The 8332-nt window shown below is 35.3% G+C and overlaps 1 pseudogene; it reads right to left on the bottom strand.

The window, feature by feature from the left end:
- Positions 1-2822: 2822 nt before the first annotated feature.
- On the bottom strand, positions 2823-5417 carry LOC149771132 (uncharacterized; annotated as a pseudogene).
- Between the last annotated feature and the right edge of the window lie 2915 nt (positions 5418-8332).

The following is an 8332-nucleotide window of genomic DNA, read 5'->3' as shown; positions in this document are numbered from 1 at the left end:
AATTATGTGTCGGGGTAATTGGTTTGAACAATAATAATAATAATAATAATAATAATAATAAAAACAATAAATCATTTTTAAAAAATTATTTAATAGGGTGGATTTTAGCATAAACTTTGCGTCATGAGCAAAATTAATGACTGTAATTTCGACGAGGCTGCAACAAGAAGGTAAGATGTTTCATTTAGGCTAAATTCCCAACGTTTTGTAGTGTCCAGTTTCATTCGTTACGTGTTTGTTCTCTGTCTGTCCACCATAAGTTAGATTTAGCTGGTAGCATCTCGAGCGACTCCACCGATTGTCCATCTGAGCAGTGCCAGATTACCCAAAAGAACGACTAGGCACAGGCAAATGGGCCCCGTGCGTTTTAGGGGCCCCGCAACAACGGATCAACATAATATTGATAGGAGATAATTTGCGAGGGAAACCCCAAGATTTCTGCTGCCTAAGGGCCTCCACAGTGTTTAATCCATTACTGCATCCCAGTTGTCATGTTTAGCGAATTTCGCGTTGGTTTTGTTGTGAATGTGGCTTTTCTGATTATTCGTTCGCTTTCTGAAATCAATGGTTTTGCAAACATTTGATGGTCAAGATCTTGCATGTCAGAAGATCGATTGTATTATTGACTGGACATCTCAGCTTCTGACTGATCGTGTAATTAACTCCGGTTGTCCAACTTTTGAAAGATTTGGTCTCAGGCATATGTTTGCAAATGTGGCAAAAGTTTGACCAAATAAGACGTTGGAAGAGATAAATCAGATCGACTGTCCTTGCAGGCTGCGATACCTTCCACAAATGGGATGTTGGTGTATAAGGGACATACATCCATGGTGACAAAGAGAGTGTTATTTAGAAGGTTAGTTATTGTTGTTTTGCCACGAACGGTGGAAGGCAAACATCAACGAAATCAAATATTTTCTAAGTGGGCTGTCTGTGTCAGGAGATTATTAGCATTCCCGGGTTACCCTCTTTGTGTATTTTAGTGAGTAAATAAAGCTCCCTGATCTGTAGTCCACAGTAGGAGGTAAATTAATATTATGTGAACAATGTGTCTTGCTTTATGCATGTCTCTTAATGTCTGATGCACATTTTCAGCATGTTCAGTTTTTTTTATATAGTTTTTCTTGTTGCAAAATCTCTGGTCTGAAAGTTGGCTGTTCGCCTCATCGATATAGTAAGATGTATTCATGATAATAACACAGGACCCCTTGTCTGCAGGCCTGATGACAATATCATCCGTCTGAGTCACAAAACTTAACTGATGACATGTTTGCAAAAATGTTCACATTTTGAGGTGATGGAATCTTTTTTCTTCCAGCAAAACTTTCATTTTATTTTTTATTCCTTCTATCATGATAACCTGTTCGGCCTTTTTCAGTCTAACATTATCTCTAGAAAAGTTGTTGTTTTGTGTTACTGATAGTTGCCTTTATAGGCTCGTTGAAAACGTGTTCAGTTTGTCCATATAATTATGAAATGTGATTTTCATCATAATGGTTTCGGTGAAGTTTAGAATAAAAGTTAGTACCTGACTCCAATTGCCTGGTTATATGTAAACATTTAGCTTGAACGATTTCCAAAGCTTTAGAGCAATGAAATGAAGAACATAGTTTCATCTTTTCAATAAAGATGCAGAAGTTTCCCCTGCAAACTCGAATTTTCAAAGCAAATGGGATAGTTTTGTTTTCCAAAGTAGGTTACATAATCTGCCAAATGATGTTCCTCTCTGACTTTCTATTTACTGAGAGATCCCAGATTGGAGAAAGGAGACGTATTGTCTATTTAGAAGAAGGTTATATATATATATATATATATATATATATATATATATATATATATATATATATATATATATATATATATATATATATATATATATATATATATAAAGCTAAGTAACAAAAACGAGCGAAAGCCAACGTGTTTTGTACAATGCAACAAATAATTTATTTCCCTAGAAAGAAAGTAAATTTCGGTATTGTTGATATGCCTGTAGTGGTTTGTATTGTGGATGTGTGCCAACAGCCTTTTAATGAATCACAATAATATGATCCAAGATGTCCTTGTTTTATTTTATTATTTCAAATTAATGTTTCTGTTCAAGAATATTGAGCACTTTGTAATTAATGTGAATAATAATTTGAATGAACCCAAATAAAACTAAACTGAACACAACAAACATCATTCTGCTTCAGATGTTATAGCAAGAATGAATACTTGTTCAAGTATTAGGACGAGGGTAAAAAAATTCATTTCTTGAAAATTCTAAGTTGTCAACAAGATAAAATCTGTTATCAAAATATAACTAAAACATGGTAAACATTAGGGGAATACCAGTGTTCCTGAGTCAGATTAAGATAACGATCTTAATATCTAACCTACATTCATAGAGAAATATATAAAACATGTTGTTTACAAAGCAACTATCCTAGTCATATAGACATGGACTTGATTTTGGACAAGGTCAGTTAAAAAATACAATTTATACATAACAGATAATCATGATGATAACATTAGCAAACAATACAAAATTAAATACAAATAAGACTGTTATGGGATTTTATATTAAAGCCAAACTTAAAGCTTATATGCTGCAAATAATTCAAATATACTGCTTATCAAAACAATTGTACATCTGTAAATCCAACCAATGACAAAATAATATGTATAATATATACCTTAACCCAAGAGGTTGTTGGGGTAACACAATTGACTTTTGCTGTTCTCTCTCTCTCTCTCTCTCTCTCTCTCTCTCTCTCTCTATATATATATATATATATATATATATATATATATATATATATATATATATATATATATATATATATATGGCGGAGTGTATGTTTCTGTGTGAATAAAGTCAAGAAAATGTCAAGATGTTTTATTAAATCTCATCATGATATAGGCTATTTACGTTATTTCGGTGATGTACCTGGAATATTACGCCAGGCATGAGCATCATCGAGATTGCTATTTCATCTGGACGTCAATAACCAGATGCACGGGAAAAGCTAAAAGGGATTCGTTTCAAAAAGCGGTCCTTACTGACAAACGCTGCATATGTGTCTACTAGTATAGTAGTATGAAATCTACCTATACACATATCACCCTTCAAAACTCGCCATTTTGCAACAATGACTTGATTGTCTCTTTGAAGTAGTAGTAGATTCGGCATGTCTTCTTAACAATTGATGACATGAATCACCCAAATGCAAGATGTTGAAATCATTTGTTGTCTTGAGCACTTCCATGTTTTCTGCCACAAAAGTTTGCATCTTATTCAAAACAGCTTCACATTTTGCAGCATCCCCTAACCTGAAGAAACAATGAAATTCCATAAAGAAGGCATAGAAGAGGGGATGGATAAATAAAGTATCTCCGCCGTAGGGCTTTTCCTGAATCGTGGCTGGAAAAAGACATGACAAACATGGCAAGATGACAGCATCCAATGCAATGTAATTTTTCAGCGTCTCATTCAGAGTTGGTCTTGGAGAGATTAGTGGATAATTATCATCTTTTGGTGTCTTGGACCGATTCCAAAACGTGTAATGAACCACCTGAGATGTGTATCGTGTCTGAACTTCCTCGCTGATTTCCAAGGCTTTTTGATATCTTTCTATGTAGAAATAAAATGTACATAGCAGAAGCTTACCTGTTGAGTGAGTTAATTCTGCATATTTTTTCAAAGTTTCTTCGACCCTTTTTGTGCCATATCGCGAAAGTATCCCATCCATTCCTGCATCAGATTTAGATTCGCAGAAGGTGACAATTGATAATATGGCTTCCAGCTCTTGTTCAAGGAACTTGCAGACATCTGGAAACATGTCCTTGTCGTCACAACATTTCAACTCATTTATTCATTGCATGAGCTTATCTTTGCTGTCCTTCATGTTCGAACCCCTTATTGAGTTGTAAATGAAATGGCGAGCTACGCTAAGACCATTTATCATAATATGATAATGATATATATCATTCTTGTCCACCTGCAAAAGTTTTTCTTTAATCAGCTTCCAAAAATTTTCATCTCCTGCTACGCCATACATTTTTAGCTCTTTATGAAGTATAGCAAGTGTCTCCTCTGCTTCGACTGCCTTGGCATCCATCATATTATTTTCGGGAATGAAAAAATTTTGAATACACTTTTCTTCGACACATGTAATTAGTTTTGATAATAATCTGTCCATACATGCCAGTAGATTATGTGGCTGCCAGAAGGTACTATCAGTTTCTTCAATTAGCCAAAACATTGCTGATTTAATGAAATAGGATGAAAATAGATCTGGAAATTTAGGATAAATGAATGCATGAAAAAAGAGTTTCATACACTCAATGCAAGCAATCTGAGTGCCGTTTAATGACCAAATAAGAAGACGTTCCGCCTTGGAAAATGAAATTCTCCATTCCAGTTCCAAATCTGTCCCACGCGAAAGGCGATGCCCTATAGGTACTAAATTGCAGCCAACCGCCTTAATCTCCTCAATCAATTCTTTCGTTGGCCAGTTAAAATTCCTCTTTCTTTCGAGCCACTCTTTGGCGACTTCTGGCCACTCACCCCTGAGACAAAGCACAGTATCAACTTCTGCCACATCCTTATCAGCAGCATATCTAGCGACAGTAGATGGACCATGAGAAGAAATTTCATTCTTCAATCCTTGAAGTGGAATTACCTTTTTCATATGCGTATCCCAGTATTTCTTTACAAGAATGTTTGATAGGTATTTAGAGTTATCTTTACCAAAAGTTTCGCAAAGAGATCGCAGCCCATCTCCAACGGAGGCAAATTCGCTCAAATCATTCCAATCGCCTTCCAAGATTTTAACTCTTGTGTACCCCGAATGAACTTCATCTGTATCCATAACTACATATACCACTGTATTGTCACTTTTTAATCCAATCTGCCCTTCATTAGAAAGTGTGAGTATCCCACCAGCTTCATACATTAGATCAGTGTCAGACTGTATACTTGATATACCTTCTGCACGGCTTCCTGAGTAGAATAATGGTACCTTCCAAATTTTATTAACAACAAAATTTATAAGCTTTGTTCTCATTACACGTTTTCTACTGTATTCTATTGTTTGTTTAACATATTCTACACTCTCAGTCTCCATCTTGTAAACTGGATCGAAATTTTAAGGCGTATAAAGCTCCATGTTATTGTATAGTTTTTCTTCCTCAGTTCGTCGGGATATTTTGCATGCAGGATTCCAGAGAGCCTATTTACATTATATAAATCAGTGCTTCTTACTTTAGTATTCTATATTACCAAATGATGAATAATTTATTTTCAAAGAATTTTAAACAGTACATTGGATAAAACTATATGATTAAATTTTCCATCTTCCATATATGTCTCCAGTCATAGCCGCTTTTAAAGTTCTGCTCAGTTATAATTCAATTCGTAAATACGAGATACAAACTTGATTCCCATTCCATATCAAAGAGTTTTATCTCCTCAGCGAATGTTTCGAAATAATCACATTATATCCAGATCTAAACCGACTGTTAGGCTTAATAGATTAAAACAGCTCACCATGTATGTAGTTTCGTATGCATGTATCTCTTTATAATGGTTTAGACAACAGTTCCACAATATTTTCATAAAATCTTTGACAATAGTACTGACTAAAGGTTTGTTCATGTGCGTCAAGTTCATTCACACTCGACAGAGTCTTTTAAATTTGTCATTGATTCTAAAGGTTTTCTTTATTCACAATATTTAAATGGAGGAACTTCAAATTATTTTATATTGAAAGACGGACTGGATTCCAGGTAGATAATCAGTGTTTTACCTGACTTACTTGTGATATTGTGGAATGAATGTCTTCGTGGAATTGTTATTATACAGTTGGGAAACATTTAAGGGCCCTAATTTCTGTCAGATAAAAGATCGTAAGTAATATAGTTTGGCATTTGATAGTCTTTGTGAACCCCATGTAAAACATTGTGGATTCTAGAGACAAGAATGGAAACTCTGTGTTCAAAATATCCATAGGTTTAAAGGTTTAAGGTAACGAGTCATTTTTAGAGGACAAGGCATTATTATAAGATGATGGAAATGATTGGCTACGAAATTTAGAAGTCTCTTTAGCATGACCAGTGATTATAAGGTCACTGGAAATTAATATAGGCCTCCATGTTTGTAAGATTCTGGTGACAAACTGAACCCTTTGTTAAAAATGTACATAGGTTTAACATTCGCTTTGACTGTTCAATACACAGTGAACTAAAACCCGTAACCTCCACTCATACCATCGAAATCCCTACACTTACTAACACACACCCTTTGTTGACTGACCAGCATCCATAATCACTTAACAATACAAGTAGGAGTATTTGTGTGTGTGTGTGTGTGTGTGATTTTGGATTTTTAACGTAGCTTTAACAATTTTTTCAGTAATATCGCTACGATGTCTGCAATGTGGCAGTTTACAGTGATGTCTAGCGCTTGGACCTTATGCCGCAGACATGTAGTATAAGTCTTTGGTATGACTCGGCCTGGGTTTCGAGCCCACCACCCCCGCATTCGAGGCGGACGCTCTAACCACTAGGCCACCAGAGCCGTACAAACAGAAATAGAAAGCATTAGGAGTGTACAATACAATATAAGTCCATGATATAAGTCCATGTTAAAGAAAGTCAAGTCATTATCCCTTTTATAACTTCCCTATCATCACTTTAAACATATCTTGTATCCTGTTACCATAATTATAATAATACTGTCCATTAGAGTGAAAAGGCAACAACAGACGAAAAGAAAACTAAGCACACTCACCCAAGAACAAGGACCTGTCGTTTTTCAAAACACAAAACTACCCTTTATAAATCATGTTGTTTAGTCCAAGAGCTAGTTGGAAATTTAGAATTCGAGTTATTCTAAATTTATGAGTCACACTAAAAATACTGGCACCTACATGTATTCTAAACATATGGAGTATAAAGTTAAGCAAATTTTAAGTCATCATCGTTTTGGTTTCTTTTTTCTATTGCATATTTAATGAGTTACTTAGTCGACTTTACTCAAGGTATGATAATTTGTTTCAATGGAGCATGTAATTCGTAGGAATCAAAATATTCACGGTGTATAACTGGCATAGGTGTTTCTGCTGTTTCTTCTATTTTTCTTGTATTCTGTTGCATATACAGGGTCTCTGTGGGGTCGTCCATTAATTATGTCAACAAAATGGGGGGAGGGGGGTTTGAAGAAGTTTGACAATTGTTGACATGGGGAAGGGGGAAGGGGGGAGTTCAAGATAAATTGACGTCAACAATGTTATTTTTTACCAAAACAATCGGCCACTACGCCCGTTATAACAACTGAGGAACATTTGGCTTCCCTATGGAAAGATGATAGAAGCTAGAATATAAACTCTCGATTTTTTCATGAATTCAAAGTGTTATAGTCAATCTGAAATCTGTTAAACAAGTTTAAAAAATGTATTAAAATTTATTTGTAGACCTTTTAATTTCCATAATTCTATTTTTAGCATATTTTTAGCATAAAAGCCAGCCGTATATAATATTGTTAGTTTGGGGGGGGGGTAAAAGTTTATGGGGGGGTCACTGAAAGTTTGAGAGTTGTTGACAAAGGGGGGAGGGGGGTGAAAAATTGCCTAAAAATTGTTGACATAATTAATGGATGTCCCCATATCTTATTATATTCATATCTACAATGTGTGAAACAAATAAATGCAGACTGTATTCAGTGATTATATCATCCCTCTACCAAGCTATTAATTGTTACCAGCAGCCACGATACAAATGTTAAACATGAAAAACCAGAATCATATGGAATGAAAGTCATCAAATAATAAGACCATTATTTAATTCATATCAAAGAGGTAATATAATGAGTTAGTTAAAACCAGACATTTACTTTGTTCATCGTTTTTAAATCAATTTTTTTTAAAAATCTGTTTCAGACGCTTTACCACCAGGGACCCCACCAGAGAAATGTTACCTGTCCGACTACTCAAATATTTCGCCATAGTAACATCACCAGCGCTAAGTGCCGTATTCCAGAGAACATTTTTACCTGTGTGGCAGGACCTAACGATTGGAAGTCACACAGTGCTTAGTGCGAATCTATGTCGGATTTGGGAGGTGGAGGTTAAATTTCCTTTGCTGTTTGATACTTAAAAATATGCCCTGAAAACGACTTAAATACGAGTGCTTCCGTGGAATTTGCATCCTAGGCCACCACCAGTGGTTCCATGACACATAATACTTGCTTACTTCTTTACGCCTTCCCCTCCCCAAAACGATATTCCGGGCCCAGCCCCTGATGATACATCCATCTTCAACAAGTGAGAAACATTCAATGCCAATAAAC

The sequence above is a fragment of the Sinohyriopsis cumingii genome, unplaced genomic scaffold (genome assembly GCF_028554795.1).
Source record: "Sinohyriopsis cumingii isolate HCF-2022 unplaced genomic scaffold, ASM2855479v2 utg002115l, whole genome shotgun sequence".
NCBI classification, from domain to species: Eukaryota; Metazoa; Mollusca; class Bivalvia; order Unionida; family Unionidae; genus Sinohyriopsis; species Sinohyriopsis cumingii.
The sequence above is the reverse complement of the archived record's forward strand: the minus strand, read 5'-3'. Positions and strand labels throughout refer to the sequence as shown.